The 25,064-nt window shown below is 41.3% G+C and overlaps 1 long non-coding RNA gene across 2 annotated transcripts in view; it reads right to left on the reverse strand.

The window, feature by feature from the left end:
• Nucleotides 1-25,064, reverse strand: part of LOC138288184 (uncharacterized) — a 354,981-nt gene that overhangs the window by 295,154 nt on the left and 34,763 nt on the right. For both annotated transcript variants that reach the window (XR_011202356.1, XR_011202355.1), the window contains exon 3: nucleotides 6,063-6,201. This is a non-coding gene — a long non-coding RNA (uncharacterized lncRNA). The remainder of the gene's footprint in view (nucleotides 1-6,062; nucleotides 6,202-25,064) is intronic.

Here is a 25,064-nt window from a genome sequence, read left to right on the forward strand (position 1 = left end):
TAATGTTCAGCGGGGCAAGGCAGACGACAGTATCGAAGAATAAGGTGGTGTAGTCGTCGGGGACCCGCATGACTTAGTCATGGTGAAGATTTTGATGTTTGGACTTACTTTTTTTTATGGAACTCGAAAATTAACAGTGGGACTAAGCTACAGGCAATGGCTCTATAGGGCTGGCTACTCCTTCGGCAAGCAGCCGCTGAAAAGGATTTGCTGCTGTGGAGAAGAATGAAGCAGGGGTTGCCGTAAAGTCAGGCTGACTGCTGATGCACCTTGGGCAGTTCGGCCAGCAGGTGGGTGGGACCCAGTCTCCTTTCAGCTCACAGAGTACTTTTTGGCAGAAAATATTACAAATCCCAAGTTTTGGATTTGAGCCACCCGGGCACCTTTTGCACCACTTCCACAGTCCAATACTGACCCTTCAAGTGGTGACTTGAAGGGTCAGTATTCAGTCAGGCTGGGTCCAGGTGTGGGAGATCAAGTTGGCTGGAGCCTTTTCTGTCCCTGAGGCTCTGATCAGGAAGCCAGCCAACCAGCCCTTAGAGTCACTCTGGAAGTAGTGATAAGTCTAGGGTTCAAGCAGGAAAGGTCTCATGCAACAGGCCAGTCCCTCTGGAGACAGAAGGCAGGCCACAGGCAGCAGAGCTGTCCTCAGAGTTGTTCCGCAGGTCCAGAAGTGAACTGAAGGGTGGGTCTGAAAGGCCTATTTTATACCTGGTGCCCAATTTGAAGTGGAAGAGACTTCTTAGTTTTCCCCCCAGAAGTGTCTGGAATTTACTGCCTCTCTGCCCTGGTCCCAAATTGTCTGCAGACATAATTGGCTAGATTGAAGGGCTTTGTTTGTGAGCAGAGGTGGTGTCTTTGTACTGTATGTAAAGTTGTGCACAGCTCCACACTCCCACCCTGCCTTGGAGATCCCATCCTGCCAAAAGCCAGTCTGTATATTGTTTGGCTGTCTGGGAGGAATACACAAAGGCCAAGTACCAACTATACCTAGTCATGTCACCCTGGATACAGGCTGCAGGCACCAAATAGCTAGAACAAGAAAATGGCAACTATCTAAAAGAGGGATTTTCTGAACAGTGAATAAAAAAATCTGATTTAAAATTTAAAAAGATTTTAAATTATAATTTCATAGCCATCAAACATGAAATTTCTATCTGCTCCAAAACAAAACAAAAATAATCACTTAATAAATTTAATAGGGTAACCAAATGTTATCCTAAGGAAGAGGTATGCATCACACTAGTAACAAGTATGAGACCTAGAATCATTACTAACCAAGAGCCCTTGCAACCTGTCCCAACTCTAGCAACTGTAGTTGTATTAATTAATTTTTACCCACTTTCTCCTCAGGCCCCATTTATTTCACTATCTTCATCTTTGTGACTATCGGTAACAATGTATGCCTCCTCAATGCCATTTGCAATGGAACAGATAAGACGCTACAAAATTCCTTCTTGCACTGAATCACACTTAAGTGGCTACTTCCTTCATAGACATTAATATGGATGAACGCCAACCTGCAGAAATGATCTCAGGTGTTAACTGTGTAAATTGAAAATGTTTAGGGTGAACCTTTCTCAGTACTAATCAGCCTTCCTTTTAAACAAGGACAAACAGTTTTTTGTAATTGCCTTCTGGCAATAACGTTTAATAGTGAACATAGAAAAGATATCGGTGGCCCCATGTTTTGAATATGATATTAGTGTCTATTTCTGAATATGGTGATTAGGACTACCAAGTGCTTAAGGCAATCAAAGCAGCTGACAGTTACTGAATATATTGTACAATAATAATTTCCTATGGAATTATTGCTTATCAAAAGGGTTTATTGGATCCTTCCTCTGAACTGCAGCCCAAAAGAAACTCGGTCTTCAAATCTGGAAACAAAGTGCATTATTCTTGGAAGGACCTTGTTTGAAGGATGTTTTCATCCACATGTCACTTACTATATGTATCGAACTAATCTCTCAGCCAACAGTCGTGTCTAAGACTAGGACCAAGCAGTTCACTCAAATTTCAAAGATGCCACTCACAGAATCTTAGAGACATGAAGGTAGGCTGTAATAGGCTTTGAGGAAGGATCCCCATTATACGAGAAAGAGAAGCATGTACCTTAAATGGAGGTGGAAGTTTAGAGGAAAACGTCAGTCCTCATATTTGAGGACACACACTAAGCCCCACATTCCCATAGAGTACTCACCAGGGCCGGAAGGGTTTTATTATGAAGCCATAAACATGGAGATGGGGCAGAGAGAGATAATTATAAACAAAGTATTTGATCCAAGGGCACATCAGAGTGTTTTAGCCAAGCTACGAGAGGCCATCATAATATGAATGCCGTTTTTAATTTACTTTTATATGGATGAGATTCAAAGCTTGAACTAGTTGTCAGCCTGATGCAGATTACTGGTTGGAATAATCTTGCCTATAAAGCCAAGCCTAACACTTAATTCCTGGTAAGGTGAAGTGTCAGACATGAACCTTTCCTAGTAATCTACCTTATCCGAGTCAATTTAAAAAAAGCAGGCAGACTCATTATCTATGACAGTGATGAGCTGTTTTATTATTCTTGTTTTAGTAAAGTTCCCAGAGTGATATACTTTTAATAACATTTTACACTTCCCTGAAGAATAGGGCTACTGCAATATGTCAAGGTTCATTTTCGTAACAGTTTTCACTCACAAAACTGTAGCCTTAAGGGATTTCCTCAGGCTCTGTGTAAAATGACTAATATCTTGATGACTGGGAATGAAACTGTAAATTCAGTTTGAAAGCACGCATAACGATGATTCTTTTGATAAAACTTAATTTGGTTACTGGAATAAAGAAAATGGATGCAGTTAACAAAAGGAGATAAGTCAAAATGGAGCTGCTAATTAGAGCCACTCATCAGAACAGTCCTGGACCTGTGTAAGATTCAGAAGAAGAACTTCACTGCCAAAAGTGCAGCCTTGCTGTCTGACGAAGGATGATTGAACTTGCTTGACTTCAGCCCAGGCTATTCCGAGTGACTCCCATGGTCAGTTGGCTGATCTTCTGTGTTAGCTACAGTGACACAACAAGCCTCCAGAGGTCTCGTGAAACAGCCCAGCTAACCAGCACCAACTGGACCTGCCAGTGCCTCACTGTTGGCCTCTGCTGAAATGAATTCTGATAAAAAAGAGGTGCCCCTAACTCACCTTTCCTCCCAAAGTCCTGGCCCCTTCGCTGGCATCAGTGACAGCACCTCCACAAGCAAAAGATGAAAATTCTGAAGTTTGGGCTCCTCATGAGTGAGAATGAGCCTGTTCATGCCAGGACTTTACCGCCCATGATGACTGCAAGCCTCAAGCTCCAGTGAGACTTGATCTTCGTGCCAACAGCAAGTGTCCACGACTACCAGCAATGCAAGACCTGGAATTCATGCTGACAGCAACTATACGCAATGAACAAACAACGCAAGGCTCCAGTGATGACTGGCTCTTCATGCTACTGCTATGATCATCCATGACACTTGACCTGCTCTCCACGCCAAAGCCTCCTCCTCCTCCAGTGTGACTTGAGACGATAACTCTTCAACGGGATTTACCTGGTCCTCGTACCTGAGCCATGCTCCAATGTCAAAGGCCTGAACTTCCCCTGGTGTAGCACTTATGAATATTGCATACCATTGTAGGGTATGCCCTTTCCCCCCCCCCAACAGTATACGTGCAGTACTGTGTTTTGTAAATACTAAGTATAGTGAAAGTGAGTAATGTTTTCCTGAAATGATGTAAAATTACATGAAAATCACACACAGTGCACTTTAGGGTATCTCAACTTAGAACTGAACATGACGGTATATCTCACATTCCAAAGTCACTTGATAAACCATAAAGAGGACTAGTTCACAGAGAAATTTCCTATTTCATTTTTCTGCTTGAACCAGTCAAGACACGTTTGCTCAAACCAGACCCCGAGAGAAAATTTCCAACATTTCACATTAAATTCATAACAAGATTTTGGGCAAGTTACTTTAGCATAACAGAAAGATTTAAATGGGCTAACAAACACATCCCTCATACAAATTTAAAGTTCTAATATTTGTTTTTGTTTCTTTTTTCTTCATAGGATTTGACTACAAACCCTGTGAAGAAAGTAACTAGTTATGCACAACTTACACTTCCTGTACCGCATCCTCCTTGTTAGTTTTGGTACGTGACAGATTTGATGAGAGTAACGGCATTCCTCCTCTGTGGGTATGTTGTAAGGACCCTTTCAGTACCTGTGTTGGGCACCCCTATTTTAGCTTAGTTTTACGACTTGTGCCTTGGTTTAACTTTATACACATTTTTAGTCAATTTAGCAAGCCTGCTTTTAGCCTTTGCTTTTACATAATTTATTAGCTGCCTCTTCTAGGAAGAGACATGCTGCGTTTATTCAGCCTATGAACCACGTATAATCTATACACCTTTCCCAAACCTTTTTCATACAGAACATGATATGCTAACTTGTGTTGTCAGCCTAGGAGCCAGCTTCTGTCTCTTAGACACAGCATTACATTAGAACCGTAGTCCAGACAATGTATGGGCATTATAAAAACTACACTTAGACCCAAGGAGGTAGAGAGCATGCCAGTCATGATCATCATGGGATGCATACTACATGACAGGCAGCTTTACTCACGCTGGCGCTGACTTCACAGCCTCCAGAAAGAATTGCCGACCACACAACAGGCATACCCTTGCTATTCAATTCAGGTATAGGGCCAGGACTAATCCCTTAGGTTGGGCCAGGCAAACGGTTACAGCCACTATGTTATCAGATCTAGACATTGGGTTTTGTAGGAACTCTTGACTATTTAGAAACACAACATGGTGGGCTGTTCATCTTCTTTGACTGTAATGCCGGTTACCTTGCTATGTTTCATTTGCCAAATTCTCGCAGCACATGCTTTTTATACCAGAATGCGACTCCTTCAATAAACGCATTGAAATTTACTTCCCAACTTGTGTCTCGACTTAGCCTGCATGAGTAACTGAGAGATAGGAGTATGATCTATTTCCACGACTTCCCTGAGGAGTCAGAGTCGTGTTTAGGCGGCCATAATCACCCTTTACCCCAAAAGGTTTGAAGGTTTTGGGTGGTGAACTCTGAAGTAGCCAGGAGTTAGGCTAACAGCTACCAAGTGGAGTGGGTCGCACTCAGTCTCCCAAGCTCTGTGGTGATGCTAACCTAAACATGCAGTCCTGTTACAAAGCAGGAACAGCACAACAGGTATGTTAAACCTTGCATTACTTATCCACAACCATTTTAAAATCCGAATCTAAGTTTGAATTGTTCCAGTTAGGAAGTCAAACTTACTAAAAGAATGTTGCGAATTAGGCCCATACAGAACACCATTCTCTTCTGTGAAATCCATTCAAGAGGAAAAAGACAAATACATATGCTTTGCATACCTTTAAATTAGTGGATGTATCAAATTACTGTTACATTGTTTTTGATGAGTACAGTGGGAGAGTATTTTTCTGAGATCACTGCCGTTCTTGCAAGACACTGCTGTAAGATAAGTCCCATACTTCATTCCATTTTAATTAATATCCATAAATAAAATTCTCGAATGCAACTAGTTATTACAGAAAAGATGGGCACCTTAATATCCCTTGGTGCTCATCTAGAGGCCATGATCTATGATCACAATCATTCTATACAGTGATACAATAAATATTTAATTAAATGCAGAAATGGGCTGAAGGAAGCAGCACATGGTAGTAGAACTATAAAACAAATTACTGAAGTATTGCGTTGACATCCGAAATTTAGGATAAGTGCAATGTAATATATTAGGATGAACTACAGCAGATCAACGATTTGTCCAGTTTTGGCTAACACCAAAAAAAAAAAAAGTAATAATTTTGATGGAATAACTAAAACATCTGTTTACCAGGTGTGTAAATGTGCTACTTAAAAAGTATTCGTTTTTACTAAAATACGCATGAGATGCTACTTTCTCTTTTATACATTTTTACACTGAATCCTATTTCAACTTGACTGGTGTGTATTGACAATAATGGATCGTGTGCCCAGCATTCTATACCCACCTGTGTCGGTTCCTGAAGAGATGTGTTCTATTTCTTGCAGAGTTCTTCTGGGATGTATGAACAGTTTCTCCGAAGCCATTCTTTAATAAGTGGAGTCACCACAGAGGAGTCGATGGATTGTTCAATGAGCTTGTGGTACCTGCAGACAGAATACAGAGGTGTTCACTGTATGTATAACCCCATCAGCAAATTAGACGAACACATAACAAAAGGTGTTTTTCTCCTAACTATACACCAGACTGGTAAAATTAATACCATGCTGAGGAAAACCCTGTGCAGAAATACCACAACAATGAGTCCACAATAAGGATGTTGTTCTGAAAAAGCCAGCTAAAAGTATATTTAAGCTGTAAAGCAGTATGTTCTTTATACATACCTGTACTATTCTATGATGTTGGAGAATCATACAAATGTGCCCAGAAGGGCCCCCTGTAGTATCCAAATTATGCCCCATAATAATGTATCACGACTTTTCAGTGTTTCATTTGTGACCTGGAAGTAATGGACTTCCAATGATCTCTCAAAGGAGACCGCCATACTGGAAGTTTGAACGGTTTCTTTTCCACTGTCTAATCTAGTTCTCGCATGCGGTCAGCCTATTCAAATTCATTACAAACTTACTAAAGCAAGTGTTTAATAATGTTGTTCAAAAAACATAATATTTGTACAGACAACTTTTGCTTTGTTGACATACGTAATTATCCCGATAGAAAATGAAAGATTTTAGGGCTTGTTTACAGACAGTTGTACCTGTCTGTTTTACAACAACCTAATGTGAAAAATAGCAATACCTGTAGTGGATTTTTTGGATAAGCACGTTCCATTTCAGAGGCATGCTTTCTTATCAATTACATTTGCTTGCTTCTTACTCAATGGCTTTCCTTTGCCTTCTTGTGTTAGCCTGTGCATTGGAGGATAGCTTCTTTACCATCATTTTGATTTGATGACTGGGTAGTCTTCTAAAGCTTAATTCAGGAAATCATGTCATCCTTTGATTTCAGCAACCCATAGGAGTGCATGATTCATCTTTCTCCCTCCCACTCCCGGTGTGCTGCTTTACCCCTCACATGTTTCCGCCACATACACTCGCTGTGTTGCTCTCCTTATCCCCAACTCCTCTGTTGCTTCACCTACCCCAGCCCTTCCCCCATCCCATTTTTATAGCTCATCTCCTCGCGGGGGCCGGGGAGCAATCACAATTAGAATGCCTAGATGTTATCTTTCAGGTAGAGGATACTGATTATACAAGGGTGTAACTCAGCAGAGTGGTTTGTGTTTCCTTCATTATCTAAATTCATTGTGATGCTTAGAGAATAATTAGCTGAAGGGAAGGAAGACAGGATAAAACGAGGCCTCATACCATAAAATTCATAATTGAACAGAATTACATATTTGCTACTAATTACACAAAACAGTACGAGAACAACATAATTCCTTTTAAATATGAGTTTTAAAATCACTTCTATTGGTAAAACAAAAATAGGCAAAGATGGAGCATATTAGTGAGCCTGAGGGAAGACAGTGGGTGGATAAATACTAATGTGTGACTGAAGCCCGTGAAATTTAGGATTACAAAAAATATTTCTAGAATATGTACACTAACCTACTAAACTTCCAACCAGCCTACAAGAAACTCCTCCATACTGTATATTATTGTACATTTCCCAGCTTAAATGTGCTGGGTGGCCATTTCTAAGTGGGGTTTTATTTCATTGACTGTTACTCTAAGAAGAACAAAGCTATTTGAAAGTCGGCTATCCTGCTGTTTTCTTATCCAGTCTTTTAGAGCGATCAGTAACCACTATGCTACCAGAAGGGAAAGTGCACAGGGGGAATAAAATATGTGTTCTGAGCCAAGGGCGCGCTAAGATGAAGTTGTGGAACCCAGATCACAGAGGATGACACTTGAGTCCCACAGACCAGTAAGGCACTGAATTCAAGGCGCCACCATGCCCAGGCTTTTTCATTGATAATGAATAAATAAGCTACCTCCCAGTACCCAGAAGCTGCTTTGTGCTCTACCTTCAAGAGAATTCAGCTCTTAATTTCATTTACCTTTCATTGGCTAATTATTGGTCATGACTAAATAAATTTTTTGGGAGGGCATTAAGAGGCATGTCTGCAAGAATGCATGCAGGGGTTGTTCTTTCTACAGCTTGCGGGACACGGTTTCATTTAATATGTGGAAAGAGATCTGCAGCATCACACTCAAAGCAGTTAACCTCCCAGTGCTACATTCATTGAGGTGTTGTGCTAGAACAATGTGACATTAATAGTGCTTCGTGATAGTTATTACCAGTGACTATTCATGCTATTTATTACAAGCGAGTTCAGATGTCAGTACTTATAATGAGAAAATAATTAAAGAATGTTTATGAGGAAATGATAGTTGAAAGCAGTTTAATAATATCATAGGTTATTGATAAGTGATGTGCCAACTACATATTACGAAGCCAAAAGCGGAGTGTTGTTTTCAAGCCTAGAACTTCAAGGTAACTACAAATATACCCGAAGTCTATTTGTTGGTGGCATGTCATTCTACATGGGTTTTCCCATACTTGTGTTCAGCAGTTGTAATTGTGTATAGTAAGGGTTAGATGCTGGATGTATAGTGATGACTGACAGACATGCAAGTAAAGAGGATAAGTCGTCCCTGTGAAAGCACTGTTTGCTGCTGGCTCCTGATTATGCCTTTTTAGGGTTGAGCGTGCAAGCGATGTAGCCTGCTTTAATCTCTCTGTGGGCCGTTAACCACGCCCACCGCATGCCCATCAGTTTTTGTTGGTTTGTGGGCTTGCCTTTTAAAATTTGCTTGATTTCATTAGTGAAAGCCATGCATACGTCATGCCTTTTCCGGTATTTAGCCATGTTTGAGCACACCACCCAACCACTGAAAACATATGAGGCTCCATTTATTCAGTATGATTTCTGGACTACTTTTTTTTTTATTATTATTATTTCCACGCAGCGCGATCAGGCTGCACATTTGCCAATAGGTTTGACTGCAAGCGAACTTCTGTTTCATTTTGTGTGCTCCTTCACGCTCATGGCGTGGCACTTTAAATCGGTTCGCTTATGTAAAACTGTATTACTTTTTATTTTCATTTTATGTGGCAATAAAAGTCCAGTTAGGACTTTACAACACCAATAGCTGTAAGTCGAGCAAATGCGAGACCCACTGCATTGCAAATGCTTGTTGCTTCCTGGAAAGCCGCTTAAAAGTGGAGTTGGGTTGCCTTATCGTGTGACGTGCAGTAAAGATCCCCATTCATTTATTACACAATTAGAAAATTGGGTTCGAATCCATCAGCTGTGACATTATAACTAAAATACATGACAAATATGTTATATTTTCATAATGGGATGTTTTCCAGATCATAAATTCAGGCCTTAAACATCCACTCAATGTCCCTTATATTCATGGCATCAATTGTTGGCCAGATTTCTCGTGTACCTCCTAGTAAGCTTGGACTAGACTAACATGCCAAGCACAGACTGAGAGAGTTTCGGAATGTGAGCAAAAGAGTGTATTTGTGCGGCTAAGAGAACACGCGGGCTTGTCTGTTTAAAAGTGAAAACAAAATCACCAAATAGGAACTTAGAAAATTAATCACTGAACCGAGCATTATTGGTTTAAGCTAAATTAACAAATAAAAACACAGGCATCTAAATGTATTATAACTTTGAACCACTTTGGAAAAAAACATTTTAAAGGGACTTATAATTGTGAATATTTTGTGGATTTTACACATGAGTGGAAGAGAAGCAATTGAATATTTTAAATGCATGAGGTTTGTTTCAATGAGATTCACAGCAAACATATTTCATGTATAAGCTTTCACATCACAATTAATCCATGCTTTCATTGACGTAGAACTAGCACGGAGTTCTCTACAGAAAGCAGATTTTTTGCTCACTGCTCTGGCCATTAGGTATGAAGATGTGCTGGAGCTCTGAAGGGGGCATATATCTATCCACTCCCCAAATGCATATGGTTTTGTTGACAACTGATACCACTGACCAAGTTCCAACTCATGCGTGGAGAGTGGTAAGGAAAATGACAATTTTTTCTCCAGGAGACACAAGCACATAATTTAGCTAGCAATCAGCCATGTGAATGAAATGCCTGATAGTGTCTATCCAAATCAGCTAGGGATTCGGCTTCAGGAAAACCTACCGGAATTTCCACTCTAAAAAGATTCCCTTGCTGATGTTGCAGAGTTTCCATTTGCGAATTTATTTCTCTGGACCTTCATGTTTTAGAAATGTCTAAGCTGGCAAACCTTTGAAACATAAGTGCCATCTTACAAACGCTCAGAATACACACAATCACACTCTTGAGATAGACTGATGAGATGTAGTGAAAACCAACAGGTTTTTTTGATACTCTTACTAGAATCAAGGAAATAAAATCTACTATTTAGTTTAGAAAAGTTAGCAATGTGCACCATCAGAGATATAATAATCATTTAGAGAACAGGGTGTCTATCTGAGAAAAGAAGCTTTCCCAGCATCTACATGGTAGATCTTGGGTTACTTAGAGGACAAGGACTTCGAAACATTGGCCCTTTTCTGAAACATTTATAAAGGAACATGATTGATAATCTAACATGCAGTGGCCCCAATAAACCTTTCGATACAAAAACCTCTGGCCACAAATTACATTCTCAATGGCGAAACATGGTTTCCGCAAAGATATTTACATTCCACCAGCTTTAATACTGTATGCCTTTCGAGTAAAGAAATTCAGCCACATTCCTTAAACTCTAAAAACAATTTAGTGGACCAAAAACTTAGATCAATGTCAGCGGATGTATGAGATCACAACAAATGTCATTACCACGCATGCCTTTACCATGCGTCCATTACCATGCAATGCATTTACCATGCATATGCCTTTAAAACAAAATATTAAGTATATATCAGGTAAGTGAAACATTATATATATATCTTCCTTTATTGACCCCTAAACACTAAACGCACCCACCCCTAAACCCTAAAAATACCCTTAGCACCCAAATACCCTTATCTACCTTAAACCCTAAAACTACATTTGACACCCAAATACCCCTACCCACCCTAAAACCACACTTACCATCCAATACATTCCCCACCCCAGAACCCTATAAATACCTTTACCACCCAAATACCCTTACCCACCCTAAATCCTAAAAAAAAACCTTACCACCCAAATACCTCTACCCACCCTAAAAGCTAAAAATACCCTTACCACCCAATACCGTTACTCTCCCCTACACCCTAAAAACGCCCTTACCCAAATATACCTAAGTGTTGATTATGTATGTTTAATTTGCTTCATTACCAATCTCCATTACAGGGGGGCGTTCAGCAATGCGAAGTCTATAACTACATTTATTACACTGGTCCTTTCAAATTATATAGGGTTGGTTCATATAATTGAAATTTTATAATTAATAGGACGTTTTACAAGAATTTAAATTAGCATTAGCAGCAGGATTTTGAATGTCAGTGGGAACATCGATTGTTTTCTTTCATTTTACTTTCTTGGTTTTTCATTGATAAAAAATGCTTTACATAATGTGTATGCTTTTCGTGAAAAACACAATTTATAAGATTAGGCAAAATAATGGTGCAAATTACTAACTATCAATGTAAGCTATCCTTTTCTGTTTTTAAAACCAGGCGCTACTCATTATTAAATGATTCCTTCTCAGATCAGCTCGGATTTATCAAATTTCACAATGATTAAGCGGCGCAACTACTTCAATTAAATAATTTTGCACACCGCAAAAGGCTGTGTTGAATTGGAAGAATACAAAGTTGGGTAGTACAAGTTGTTAATCAAGGTATTTTCCTCAAAACAGACTATCAAAATACTTTTTATTATTTTCCACATGGAACAACTTCCATAAACAGTAAAATGGCACTTTTCTACAGCATTCCCACCACCCAGGCCCGCTTCGTCCACCGATCCCCGTAGTACAGCATCCTCCACCCAGCATTCCGATCCTCAAAACAAATTTGATGACAATCTTAAATGCCGGCTCATTTCACTGAAAGGGTTATGTCTGGCATTTAAGACGTATAGGAGGACACTGTCACACCAAAACTTTTTTGACAGTTATTTCTTGTAGCAAAGTCAGCAACAAGTTGATGGCTTGCTAAATAAAAATGAAAGTAGTTTCTTGCACCACCGACATTTTTACTGCCTAGCTCTTCCAAATGTCACTAACTCAAAAGAAGAAAGGAGCCAGCTGCCGGGGTGTTTATGCAGTTCTTCAAGATATTATCTTGGCATAAAACATGGCATATGTCCTTAGAAAATGCAATGCTGATTGCTCCTGCATACATTAACATTTCGTAAAGGGACACTGTGATTAATCTTGGACCGTAGAGTTTCTTCACTGTTTGTTTCTGATGGCAAACCGAGAAGACACCAATCAACTTGCAACAAAAATACTTCTTTATTTGTTACCCTTCTGCAAGTAACTATCCCTTATAGTTAAATCCTACTGAAGCTAAAATTCAATTATACTTCCAAGCCATTTCCCAAGTTATCAGCCTTGCTATATAGTACCTTGTTTGACTGATTTGATATGAATCATACCCAAACTCTTCTCATTATGAAGAAATCATTGTTTGAAAGTTGCATACATTCAGACAGAGAGCATGCTTTTGCACCTCAATATAACAGATTTGTTGGTGACACATTGACACAGGATGTTTTCAAATGTGTTCCCAAGTGGACAAATTTCAAAACATAGAAGCTCTGGAAGTACGCTCATCCTCTATGGACTAGATCTCTCTTGCAAAAAAAAAAAAAAGCTTATGTTAGGAAAGCATTTCACATGTAAGAAATGTAAAAGTACATTTACAATTTATAAATTCTGAAAGTACTTTTAAATTCGTAAACAAATCATCTGTGCACCTACATTCAATATATAGCTGCAGATCACTTTTTCAATCCCACAACCAAAAAGTAAACTAGCAAACTTTCTAATTTGCACACTCACAAATGCACGCTTATAAGCAAACACATTTACATAGTACAACTAAACACTTATAAATATATAGCACATGAATACGTATGGAACTCTTATTGACACAGCTTTGCAGGAATACTGGTGGGACTGTTAAAGAATTTACAAAAAAATGTCTAAAACTACTTCAAATATAGGTGTGAATTTACAGGTTTAGAGTTTTAATCTATCAGGTCTACTGTGTGGCTTTTTTCCACAGTTTGTACATGAGCACCATTTACATTAGACAGGGACTGTGAGAAAGTCATAATATTTGCCCTGATCACCCCCATTTTTTGACTGATACTGGTGATTACTGACTGATTGTGCTCTTGAATCCGCTAACCTGGCCCAGGCACCATTTAAATGGTATATAAAATTAGGCATAATTACAATTGGCTCTGACATCCTACCTGTAAGTCCCTTGTATTTGGTAGGGCATGTAGGTTTAGGGCCCCCAGTGGGATTACAAAACTTATGGGTGCACTGCTGTGGTGTCTGCTGTCATTTTAAAGTCAGCCCTGCCTCATGGGCTGCTTTTAAAATAAAACGATGTTCAAATATGACTTTGAAATTAAAAGTACTCCGCAAGTGTACAACTACCTTTTAATTACATACGTCACCCTAAGGTCTGCCATAGGTGCCTCAAGGGTAGGGTGCCTTGTAATTAAATGCAAGGACATTATACAACATATCTTGTATGCCCTGGTGAGGGAAAAACTGACCATTTTGTTTTTCTCTACTGTAGCACTGCTAGCTCCATAGGCTAACATGGGAATGCTTTATTAAACTTTTATAGAGTATTAATTTGGACAGGATTGAGCTAGAACTCTAATTCAAAGTATCAAAATAATAGTTACAATAAACCCAACAACCTGCCAAACTTTGAGATAATATAACTATTACAGGAAAGTAGTTTAGAACTTGAAGTTACCTAAAATAGCCCTGTAGCAGCCTCTTCATATTGGCCAGCCTTTGACACACTGAGCCAAGCTGTAATGATGAGGTGTGAAGTGGCCTAGGATGACATGAAGGGACCATCTAGTGGGAGGAGATCTGCTGCTGCAGATCCCAGGAAAGGAAGGGAAATGGGTAACCAAACTGGTCTTCAGAATGAGAAAGACAGACAGTGCAGGACCCAGCTCTACCCCCACTCCCTGCACCCCCAGCCAGATGGGGCCCTCTCTAGTTATATTGGGAGAGGGGCTGGTATAGGAGTGTAGGGAAAAGTTAGCCTCACCTGTGGGTTGGGTTAGCCAGATCTGAACCTCCAGGAGAGATTTTCTTCATTTACATTTTTATTAATATGCACATTTTGGAACAGAAATATGCCACATGTCCCAGGAAGTGGCCATCACAGAAGGTTGCAAAAGGAACCCCATTGGTTGGGGTGCCCCCCCCTCCTTGCCAGGCTAGAAAGAGGAATATACATGGGAGAGCTGCCCAGCAACTCAGATCTCTGCCTGGAAATATCATGACAAGGACTGGCCAACTGAACCCATGGTCTGCACTCCTAGAGGACAGCTCCCGCTGCACACTCTGGGCTTCACAAAAGAGGACTTTGCCATCCTTTAAAAAGATTAGGATTGTACTGACTGAAAGTAACAGGTACAAAAAGGTACAAAGGAGCTGCAAGAAGTCATCTGAATCAAAACAAGCCCAGCTGACCACCTTAACTGGCACTTTTGTGGATTAGACCAGGTGCATTTTCGGAATTGTAGTCCCAAACCCCCAAACCTCCACCCAAGAGGCAAATCAGAGATTTCTGACCCTTGGCTAGTGTTGTGGACCCTCAAGGACCCAAAGATGACCTTCCGGAAGAAGATCCAGAAGTTTGGAAACATTTGGACAACGTTTTTCAAAAAGCCCCAAACGTTAACCAACCCTGACAATGAGAGTCAAGCAGGTGAAGCAAATCTGTGACTCAGCCTGAAATTCAGGGTTTCATCATTATTTATGTTTCACCTGTGGATTATTTGACAACACATGCAGAAGGGAGGTTTCTTTTTTTTTAGCATTTCATTCATTTGAGACCCATTATTTATTGATAATATAACAATGCAGTGTAGAAAAATAAAAGGCTTCTCAGGGTTTTTGCTTTAAGGGTTAGCCTCAAAAAGTTAGTTTTTCTTAAAAATCCACACACAATTACTCTATCACACCTCTTATCTGCTGACACAGGATTTCCCATAGATAAACACACAGAAAGAACTGTACATAGATACATTCTCCCTAGGGAAGACACATCTTTCGCAACAGTACTTCCAAAGCTGGAATAAGCATACTATTACCATCTGCCACCAGCATAATTTTAAATTTGACTTTCTCTGCCAAAAGCATACATCTTGCAAGGATGCTTAACAATCACACAAGTATTCTGACATGTATGCAGTGCACCTGGATACTCTAATTGAAAGGAAGCAGAAGGATGCAAAACACCACACACTTTTAGGCATGGTAAATAAAACCAGAATTGGCAAAGCTAATAGGTCTTGCTTATGCTATCTGGGCACAGACCTATTGGTTTTGTGAGTACTTTCTTCCCCCAGTTGGTCGTAGTCATCTTGGAATGCTTTTTATTAAGCTTTAGAAAAAAAAACAATCCAAGATGTCCTCGGGCTTACTCACACACAGGCCCTCATTATGATCATGGCGGAAGCCGCCAGCCGGCATGGCGGGCCGAACCGCCATATAATGCACATGGTGACGCCCGCCAGCAGCAGCCATCACCCACCGCCAGGCTCCCGCCGTCAGGCAGCCTGGCGGTGGGATGCAACACCATCCGCCAAGGTAGCTGCGCTACCCTGCGTATAATGTTTCATTTCCCGCCAGGAAAAGGCTGACTGAGGGGATGCCCCGGCACTGCCCATCCACATGCGATTTTCGGGCAGTGATCTGCGCGACGGGTGCAACTGCACCTGCCGCAGCTGCCGTCAATGTCCCGGCCGAGCCTTTCTGTGGGCCGGCGGGTTGAAACAATGTTTCCACCCGCTGGCTCTCAGAAAAGTTCATAATCTGGCCGGCAGGGTTCCGGGGTCGCTTGCGGTCAGTGTTTTGACCGCCAGCATGAACACAACGGTTGTGTCCGCCGTGTTCATAATGACCACCACAGTCAGCTATTTGGAATAGTTTCCATAAAGCTGAAAACCTGCTCACCCCATGAGTGTCTGTATGTGTCTACATGCACGGCAGCCATCCTGGACATATTACTCCGAGTTTGAGAAAAATATTCAAAGATAGCCATCCTCTGTGCACATGCAAAATGGACGCTATGGAATGCTTTGTCATAAGCATTAAGAAAAACAATTGTAATATTGCTGCTTGGGCATTAACCTGCATGTTTGCCATCTTGGAATGGCTTATCAAAGTATATGCACATGGCATGTGCATATGTGGGCAGCTATCTGAATGGTAAGTAGCCATTGAAAGATGGCCAAACAGTTCTGCATTAACAGGGGTGACAGATGGAGGGCAGGGGGGCAAGCAGGAGGTAAAGTGTATTTCATTTTTAAATTAAATGAGTGGGGAATGGGATAGGAGGGGAAGCAGGGAAAACAAGGATAGAAAGTAAGGGAGAGAAAATAGTCCCACATGCACTGCAATGCAAGAATCTGACATGATAACAAGAAAAATATAACTCATCCAAGCAAAACCGGAACCGCTTCATGGGTAAGACACACATAAGAATTAGGAAGAACCCCACTGAATCAGGAGCAGGGGACTGGGATAGACTAGAAAACCACAGACTCATGAAAAACTGTAGCCCCAAGGCCACTTTAAATCTATATTTGATTCAATATATTTTTCGTCAACTTCTCTGTGGGCAAGACTTAAAAATAGGGGAGGCCCATTGAAATAAGAAATCTTTGATCTTTACATTTTTTACATCATTTCACAAACCTAAATGCAATTACCACAACATACCCCAAACATTCCTAATCAAAGGATTTCTCTACAGCGTCACAGCTGAGACTAAGTCTATGGTTATGCACATTTATACCAAGTGAAAGTGTTTGTTTCAGAGATTTCAGGCAAAAGCTTAGCAAAGGGCCTGTGTATAGTAAATATCTCCTCAAAAAAGGATATATAGCTCACATACGTTCAATAATAGATCTGCCTGCATATTTGAGGCTTAACTGAGAGGAACTAAGCCAGAGAGAGACAAGGACCAGAATGCAGAAATTTGAGCATATAAAATATGCTAGAAATTCTAGTAGTAGAGGTTTGGAAACCTTCCTTGTCTATCAAAATAGTTTACTTTCTGTAAAGATTGCTGTAAACTGTGCAAACCACTTAAGTTGTCATACACGGGAAAAGTAGACTGTCAATAACATGATTCTTTTACTATGTGTATATATATATATATATGTGTGTGTATATATATATATATATATATATATATATATATATATATATATATATATATAGAGAGAGAGAGAGAGAGAGAGAGAGAGAGAAGAAATATGAGAAATTCTTCTGCATTATTGTGGAACTCTAAATTTTTGCCTTTTTCGTGTCTAGATTCTTATCCTCTACTAGGATCGGAGTCCTCAGGCTTATAAACCCTGTCTGAGGCCTTTTGTACTTCTGGTAAAATGTCACACATCGGAGAAAAAAATGAAATCTACCCAGTTCATATGTGTAGTTTGTTAAGTTGTGGCATGGAAAGGTTAGTGTTGATGAACTCCTTTAAGGTCCAATCAGTCTTACCCCTAAAAGGTAAACCTTATGCATGAGGTAGTAATTAGGTAAAAATTAGGACCATTAAGGCATTTGACTAAAAGTAACGGGATGGCCTCACCCCCCTTGGGTGTCATGCTTCATCATCAGCCATCCTCCGTTCCCCAAAGAATCTTTTTGTTAAACAGCCCTTGTCAAGAGGCAGACGCTCAGTCCCTCAGCCTTTTGAACAGGGGGTTTGTGAAGCCATCCCATTCCTTTTAGGCAAATGCCTTCATGGTCCTAATTTTTAATGACTGGATCATGTTGTAACCTACAATTGAGGATTCTCTCTAAATCATTGTTTCTCTAGCAGGAGAGCAGACTAGGGCACATTTGCTTTCTTTGCAAATGTATATTTGACTGGGAGAGAGCAAACGTTTACCCTACATGAATTTCTCTATTCTCCCTTTGGACCTTCAGGCTTGAGGACCCCTTGCGGTATAGAGTAAAAAAAAAAAAAGTAGTGCTGAGGACTGGTTACCTAGATACCAGTCCAACAGCTCAGGTTTAAACAGAGCTCTTCTGAACTTCAATTAAGGTCAACAACAAAATTGTTCAGTTCCAACTAGTTGTGGAGATTGGTATTTAACATTACTGGCTTTTTTGGGTCCAAAATACTTTTTATACTTCCACACACCAGGCTTACATTTCACTGGAGCATGCAGGATGGATTGTCATTTATAACTTACTTTTCTATCTGTTCTTGTTTTAAGCAGACCACAGAATCCTTTTCTCCAGTGTCATCTTCACTCTTCATTGAAAGGAGAGAGGTTTCAGCAGGACAAGCAGGATTCACTATAAGGATGTCTGTCTTCTTTGGGATCAACAAGAGGCTCAAACTACCTGCCATAAGCAGCAACTTCCTAGTCACAGAGAACAATGCCTATTCCAGATAGCCATGTAATCATCAGAACAGCAGAGTGTAAAACGTTCGATCTTTTTCATCCAGCTCTCTACTTGTGTGATGCAAGAATGATAATTTAAATAGAGAACCAGTGAAGAACTGGTCATACAATCTAAGCAACCTAATTCAATAATTCCCAGGCTTTCCCTTTCCATCACATGCACCACAATGATCCAGTCCATATTCTAAGGATAGTTTGGAGAGTTTTCAGGCAAATAATGTATCCATGATCCTCCTACCGTTGCTAATGACATGGCATGGCATATCTTTCACTGTTCTGTGCTTACCTTTTGCCTTTTCCAGAGATAACTACGAGCAAGCATGGATACTCCCAGTCATCATCTGAAACATGACTCATATGGCTTTAAGATATGAAAACCAATGGGTTGGTCCCAAACTCTGAAAGAGTGTTCTCTAAAATGCCTGATCATAATCAAATGCGACCTGAAAGCCCTAGGGCTCATTTTCCATTGTTTCCCAGACCAATTCTGTGTGCTCACCTCAAAGACCAGTTGCTAATGATCTTAGCAATAAGTGGTAGATTTTAATGTTTCCAGATCAGCAAAGAATGTGAATGACTGCTAGTTAAACATGCCATCTGAGCTTCAGACAGCCTACATTTAAACAACTGCCAAAGTTTCATTTTGCTATGTGTGACAGTTTCAAACTTTCAGTGTAATTATGAGTGACAGTTCAATGACTATGAGTGACATTTTCTTACAAGCAAAATCAAGCAATGAGGACAATCGAATCATATAAATATTGTAATATATCGAGAATCCTATACCTCCCGTTGTACACAAGCGCCACCTTGTGGTCTTTGATGAACACTACTCTGAGCTTCCCTAGCAAAGTGAGAAACTGGAAGAAGGTTTTACCACACTTCAGGACTTGTGTGACAACCTCAGACATTGTGCTAATGCGGAACAATTACTGGAAATGCATTAAATGACTGGAAATGTGTTATTCTAATGCGAGATGAGTGGCACTTGGCAAGGCTGAACTGCTACACCACACAGAAGAATGATCCCCTTATGGCCAGAGTACAAGTTCAAACCACCTCATTGTGATTATGATTTTGGTCACCCTATACAGCTAACGAAATGAAAATGGGCATGCGTGCCCTCAGTTTAGATGCTCTCTTATATCAAAACTACAGTACTTTTGAAGCACACAGCGTCTCTGTTTTTACAGGAGGGTTTCTATCTCAGTTAATCTTTGCTAATTGTTATCGTTTGAGTTGGTCTTTGACACGGACTCTCCTTGTCTGATATTACTATCTAGTATTTAATCATGGGGCTAATGATTAAGGGACCTGACAATGGATAGACATTCTCGTGCTTGCAGGAGTCCCCTTGACATCTCTTTGAAACATTCATTGGTAAGCATCCACCCCACTACTGGGTCATGCTTACTTTTACCAAATATAACTTTCTAAGAGCCCCTCTGCATACCAATTTGATGAGAAAAGCATTTTTGTTTTTATATGCTTATATTTGAACATGCTGAGGTTGCTGTTTTTTGTTTCACTTTGACACAGGTTTGTTTCACCCATCGCATGCAGGGAGTACTTCTTCTCTTTCCATCTTAGAAGATGCAGAAACACACAACCATCCCAGTGGTGTAAGAAAGGCCCCCACTGCCCCCACTGTGCGGAGGTGGGACCCGAGCTCCCGGCAGGGGCAGCTACTCCATTAGGGCAGAGGAGTGTCACCTCCCCCCCCCCACCATCAGCAGAAGCTGCAAATCTTTCAGAACGAAAGGATAATAAACTATGTTTATTATTATACTTTTATGAAAGGGGTGAGGCCATGGGGGTTACTAGTAGTGAGGGGCAGTGCGCAGCACTCCTCCTCAGAATGTATGTTTCTTTGGCCGGTCCTCTTGAGCCGGCCAAACACACATGTGCAGTAGGCTCTCTCCAGCCCAGCAACACAGTTGCCAGACTGGAGAGAGCCTGCACAGGCTTCCAGTCTGCCTGGGGGCGCCCAGGCTGGGTGCTCCCACCCAATCCTGATGCTGCTCTGAGCAGCGTCAATATTGGCTGCAGGGCAGGCTGGGAGCCTGTGCCTGTAGCGACGATGGAAAGGAAAGTGGCGCGGGTCGGTGGATCAGGTAAGTTTTTTAAATAATTGAATGTACCCTCTGCTCCACCCGCTCCCCCTTCCCCCCCCGGTGCTGCACCACCCCACCCCTTTTTATCACTGTGAGCTGTGACTGGCTCCAGAGGCCCCCTTAGCTTAGTACAGTGGCCTGCGACCTCCTGAAGGAGGGGTGCCTGTCCATGTACTGTGCGGGGGGCTCAAGTTTTGGTATGCCACTGAACCAACCCACCTGTCCCTCATCAGTACTAGATCTAGGAGCATAAATACTGCCTTTGTGTGCACAACCCAATAATCTGGATGGGGGAAGGATGTTGCAAATGGTACGCAGGCGAATTGCTGGCCTAGTGCCTAAACTAGAGCCTCACTTTTATAAGCATGTGGGTAATCTAACTGTGTTGATAACTGTACACTGAGCTTCCTTAGGTTTTAGAAGGGAAGGTGCACACCTTTGGCTCTGACCAGTACTTCTATAATAGTATTCCTTCTTTCAATTGCACCTCCCGGTAGCATTCAGGACGGACAAGACGTGTAGAATGGAAGTTTTGGAAGTTATTTCATGATGACTAGGTGCTTGCATCAGGGCGCACTGTTAATCTCCTGGCTCTTTATTTTTTAAATGAGGGGGCAGAACTTCCCTGGTTTTCTAATAGCAGTTTATATTTCCTGACCTTATTTGGCATAAATGTGTCAATTTGCAGTTTAATTACAATATTAGTTAACAGACTTTTCCTGTGCGCTGTTCAGCTTTGTACTTACCGGTTTGTTGTATTAAACTTTTTATCAGACCGGCATAACACGGAGTTCAAATTTTTATAACTCTTTCTGTTCTCTGTGACAGACTGTTCAGGAAATGCTTCTGCCTCCTCCAACAGTCTGATGGGGCCATTCTGAGAGTTCAATGTAACTATTTATTTTATCTTTTTTTGCCTTCATTCAATCTCTCATTTTATTGAGTGTGATTAATCAAAGCCACTATCAGAGATGGACCGATGTGGTTCAAGTATCATGGGGTTTCAATTCAACCACTGTATAGACTGCATTAGATGGTTAGGAACATTGCAACCTATATTTAGATTGCACAGGTTCAATGGATGGCATTTACCTTCCGTATTGCTTTTCTAGGACTGGCAGTCAAATTTACAATTTCACGAAGTCAATGCACTCACAAGTACAAGGTTCCAGTGGATAATGTCCTTTCTGGTTCATTTGGAATCTGTATTAAAAGGGGTTCTGGAGAAAGCCAATGACCTATCCAGGAGCAAGTAGGCTGAATCATAATGACTATTTGATGTGAAGGGCATGTAATTCATTGCCAACACACCATACTGTTTTTAACATTACCCTATGCCAGCTACAACCAAAATTGTGGTTAGATCTGGGTATTGAGGTTATTTTAACGCACTTTCAATGCACTTTCGCACAGATCCCTATAAGTCTCAATAACCAGTGGTGACTGTCCCTCCTGGCTGGAGGTAAAAAGACCCAATGATAATGTTATCAGCTATTAGTATGCCTGAGGGGCCAAAATACCACTGGAAGAAAATAGCTGTTGAGGGTCTTCTAAACAAGTTCTGAGTAACCCTGGTGAAATAAATGGAGAGGTTTTGCTCCTGTTCATGTTTAAGACATTTCGATTGAAAGCGGGGGGGGGGGAAAGCCTTGAATTATATCTGCATCCCTTCTTTGTTTTTTTGTAAAACAATTAGGGGGTCATTCTGACTCCCGCCGGGCGCGGTCACCGCGCGCCCGGCGGGAGCCGCCAAAATACCGTACCGCGGTCGGAAGACCGCAGTGGGTATTTTGAGGTTTCCCCTGGGCTGGCGGGCGGCCTCCAAAAGGCCGCCCGCCAGCCCAGGGGAAAACGTCCTTCCCACGATGAAGCCGGCTCGTAATCGAGCCGGCGGAGTAGGAAGGTGCGACGGGTGCTACTGCACCCATCGCATATTTCACTGTCTGCTAAGCAGACAGTGAAATACAAGCGGGGCCCTCTTACAGGGGCCCCTGCAGTGCCCATGCCAGTGGCATGGGCACTGCAGGGGCCCCCAGGGGCCCCGCGACACCCCCTACCGCCATCCTGTTCCTGTCGGGCGAACCGCCAGGAACAGGATGGCGGTAGGGGGTGTCAGAATCCCCTCGGCGGCGCAGCAAGCTGCGCCGCCTTGGAGGATTCCAACGGGCAGTGGTAAACCGGCGGGAGACCGCCAGTTTACCCTTTCTGACCGCGGCTGAACCGCCGCGGTCAGAATGCCCTCGGGAGCACCGCCAGCCTGTTGGCGGTGCTCCCGTGGTCGGTGGCCCTGGCGGCCAGCGGCCGCCAGGTTCAGAATGACCCCCTTACTGTACATTTTATGCAAAAAGAAACATTCAATCTTGAACCCTTTGCCAGCATTTAAGCGACAGCTCAAACTATTTGTTCACAAATACCAATGACTTACAGAAATGTTAGGTATGGCAACCTTAGACTTAAAATGGCTGCCTTTTTTATGCATAGCACGTGTAACTTGCGCCTGGTGAGCATACTACAAATACACTACAGGTCAACACCACCAGGTGTCCAGAGTGAAATAATGTGGTAAACATCATCAGAATTATGTATTTTCACACAATATTCATTTTGCTTTAAAAAATCCACAAATGAAATCCACATTTTCTCTATGGTGGCAGCAGATTTTTCACCTTTTTCTGGACCCTGTTTTTGAACTCTTTGCTCATCTCTGCTAAACAGGAGGAACATGTCTGTGCTCCCCTTTTAAACATAGTTTACCCACAATTGACATTTAGCTTGCTTATAGGTCCAAAGTATGAGCTGTATTATATACACTTAGAGTCTGGAAGTTAAATTTCCATCCGTGGAAAGCAGCATCTTTGATGTCATTCACATGGTTTGACTGCAAAATATAGCTTCAGGCTATACATGTGGCCTGAATGCAGTAATCTAAAAGCCTGCTATCCAACCTGTCAAAATAACCCTTTTGACAGATTTGAGACCCTGCTTGTAAATATTACCAAGTTACCCCTAAGTACACCAAGCCACGTATACAATAGGTTCCCTGATATTTAAAATGGAACATATGTGAAATTTAAGTTGGCATATTCCTCCATTGACATGCTCCCAAAAGCAATTTTCCAGGGCCGGACTGTGGCTGGACCCTAGAAAATGTCAAATTACAGATTATAAACTTCATTCTGCATCTTTTGATAGGAAATCGTTCAATAGTCATTCAAGGACTATTTTTCATAGTTATGGAAAGCTGATTTAATTGATCGAGTTGGATTTTTACTAAACATTTAAGAAAGAAACTTTTCAAAAGTTACATTATGCCTGGTGAGCAGACCACAAAGTTACATTTTCCCTGCCTTAGATTCATGTATGCTAACTTGCATTAGCCTGACCGCAGCTGCTTAGCAAGTACGTGACCTTTATGAGGTGTCAAAACTGTTCCCAAAGCAGAACAATGGCATTGTTCTGGTAACAGGACAAACCAGGTGTGAGGTATTTGATCCCTACTAACACAGAAATGAAAGTTTGCATGGATTGGGGGAATTCATTACCTTGAAAAGTGTCCAGGACTGCAAATTATTTTACATTATATGAGAGCGCCGCAGGAGGATAGAAACGCGGTTCTTTTTTTACTTCTCATTAATTGGGAGTGTACACAACAATATGAGCATGTACGTCAAATTTTGGATGGCATAATACGGGATTTATGATTTTGGTGGGGACTCCAGGAGAGCCTGTATAGCTTCTTTGGATCTGAAGATATGTAAGCCCTGATGAAGTCTTTGAGAATAATTGTCTCAAAGGACGAAACACGTGTTGGCTGTTGTTGCATTAATGGATATTGTTTTCCAAGGATGGTTATTGTTGCCCTAATGGATACTGCATTCCAAGAATAAATTGAACCTTTGCCTACTATCCTGGACCGACTTATACTTGATGATCACGAACAAGACGCCAAGACATGATACACATGGAGGATTGAACTTTTATTCATGAGTGCCCTGACATCTGTTTGCCGCCGTTTTGGTTTCTATTTTAGAAACATTGGAGGAGGGAGGAGGATCCTCCTGCCAGGAGCACAGTGCATTTGTTAATGTGTTAATTTTGACTTTGGTGATTCACTGTGAGTGCTGATTCCTAGGACTTTCTTCCTTTTCGTAAAAAAATGTTCCTGCAAATTCATAGTTTATTTTAAAATGAGACCTGAAGAAGAGAAGGGAAGGCCTCTGTCCCCAAAACCCATACTAGCCAGGCCGACTCCAAACAAAG

Source organism: Pleurodeles waltl, chromosome 4_1 (assembly GCF_031143425.1).
Source record: "Pleurodeles waltl isolate 20211129_DDA chromosome 4_1, aPleWal1.hap1.20221129, whole genome shotgun sequence".
In the NCBI taxonomy this organism is placed as follows: domain Eukaryota; kingdom Metazoa; phylum Chordata; class Amphibia; order Caudata; family Salamandridae; genus Pleurodeles; species Pleurodeles waltl.